This window comes from Capsicum annuum, unplaced genomic scaffold (assembly GCF_002878395.1).
Source record: "Capsicum annuum cultivar UCD-10X-F1 unplaced genomic scaffold, UCD10Xv1.1 ctg5201, whole genome shotgun sequence".
Taxonomy (NCBI): Eukaryota; Viridiplantae; Streptophyta; class Magnoliopsida; order Solanales; family Solanaceae; genus Capsicum; species Capsicum annuum.
Window position 1 is genome coordinate 76233 of NW_025859999.1, and position 2557 is coordinate 78789.

Below are 2557 nucleotides of genomic sequence, written 5' to 3' on the forward strand. Positions count from 1 at the left end.
GGTATGATTAAGAGGTGTACCAAGGTGAGATGGGGTTTTATTATTTTAGAAATTTATTAAGGATTGTGTGGTTAGTAGTACCCTTGAATTGATACGTATGAATGAGGCTATGTGGTATACAATGTCCTTATAGGTTAACTTATGGGTTACAGGTTATTGATGTTGTAAGTTAGAAATATCATATTGGTAGAGTATGAAAGAAGCTAGTATGGTTTAGCAAAGGCTGATAATATCCATGTTAAGTGTCAAAATCTAAGTTGGTGAGTGTTTAAGTTGTTACATAATTACTAGTGGGGGCCATAGAAATGTAAGAGTTAAATCTCAGAAGAAGGTGTTATCATTGAGTGTTATGCATGAAGATAAACTCAGAAGAAGGTGTTATCATTGAGTGTTATGCATGAAGATATAGTCCTTTAGGGTAAGTTTAGTTTTATGTGTATTGGTTATATCCTTGATTCTAGAGTAAAGTGAATTCAGTTTAGATTAGAGTTTATATAGTGGTTCACAGACTTAGAGTGATGGCTTAAATCTAAGGGGGAGATAATAGAATAAGTAACCAAGTCAGACTTCCAGATTCTAGTAGTGATGAATGGTTGTCTACATGGGAGGGAGAGTAAAAACTTCTTGTTAATTAAAGATTATTGTATGCTTATTTTTGCTAAGGCTGTAAGTGTGGAGTAAGATTGAGGCCATTTATTGATATATGTAATGGTTAGTTTGAATGTTATGTGTTTTGTTAAAAATGTTGCATGAAAGTTGTTCGTGATAGAGGTTTGTAGGATATGAGAAATGTAATTATTTAGAAGTACATATATGGTTATAGATATAGGCTTGAACAACATGTTAGTATATATATCTGGATGAATGCACTGCGCGTTAGTAAATATCAAGTATGAGGTTGAATGTAATTTTTGAAATGGTAATGAGAATTATGCATGAGATGGGAAGTTCTGAATTACAGGGTGTGTTGAATTTATGATTCAGACTAGTATTACAGTGTTATGCGGTGTATCTTGTGATTTTGAGTTAGGCTTGAAGATGGTGAGAGAATTTATTTTAGTTTAGACATTAGTAGATGGAAATATCAACGGCCATATGAGGAATATAAGTTGAATCAATGAGTACGGTGCTTAAGGGGAAAGTATAGTTGAAAGAGTATTCCAGAAGTGTGGCTAAGCTTGAAAGTAAGGAGTTGCATTGCCTAAAGCCTAGTAATTCTATCATGGCTAATGATTTACCTGTCTGGTTTAAATCTTGCCATATTATTAGAATTTCTTAGAATATTGTTGGAGAATACTTCATGTAAGTATGAGCAGTCAGTATGATTCAGTTTATAAAGCCTACGATTCGGTTTAGTGATCAAGCAGATATGCTCCTATAGATTTCTAGCATTCCGTTTAGTCCTATACCCAAAGTCTCGCAAGTAGGGCCATCCCAAGAGGTAATTTTTTTTGCTTTATGTACTTTGCGAATAAAGCTTAGTTCATGCAGTATGCATCAGTTTCAGATTAAAATATTAAGTCATGATTCAGTTTGTAAGTATCCTCTGTATCATCTCTGTCTTTTACTAGTATTTCAACCAAATAAGTATCATTCGAGAACAAACGATCCCAAAGAAGGGGGGATGTTGTAAAACCGCAAATTTTCTTGTCATAAACCTCTCATTCTTTTCTCACGAAATCAGATCCAGCCTAAAGTAATGGTTACTCAAAAGTTGACGCTCTCATTTCTATATCAGCCATATAACTATTTTCATGAAAATTCAGGCACTTGTAGTTCAGTTTAGAAGCTTAGTATGCTTAAGATTAAGTTATTCAGTTTATTCCAGTTGTGCATGATAGCTTATAACATCATATTGCTTAGAATATTTAGCTTAATTTTTCCTAACTTACATTTGTTCCAAGAAATGCCAAAGATTAGGTTCAAGAATGAATAACTATTATTTCATAGGGAGTTTTCCATATTTAGACCTTTCATTGTGTGAAAAATTGAATAACCTTTCCATCAATACCAAATTCACCTAATTTTGATACCTGAGCGAAAAGTTATAGCCATTTTAGTGTGAGACATTAAGCTGCCGTGATTGTAGTGCGTCACGCTGAAGGGCCGAATTGCGATACGGTTTATGAATTTTTTCTTCAAATTAATGAGGGGCAATGGGGTCTTTTTCCCCCTCAACCGAGGTCATAAATACAGAGGATTAAGTGTGATATTGAGCAAGTTACAACCTTTTTTTCATCAAATTCTCTCATCTAGAAACCCTAAGTTTCATCACCCAAATTCAAGAATCTCCTAAAGTTCACCATTAATTTTCCAAGTTGGGTCAAGATTCCAAGTTCTTAGTTCAAGAACTCTAAGAACCCTCCTTCAAGAGTTCAAATATCATCTCATAAGCAAGTTATTCATCCAAGTTTATCATCTAAGGTATGTGGGGTTTGAACAGGAATAACTCTTTCGTTCTTGTGCCCAAAATCTTAATTTAAGTTATAAATTTCTTAATTTTGATATGATTTTCATGAAATTTAAGTTAGGGTTTATACCCAATTCATATTGTTTG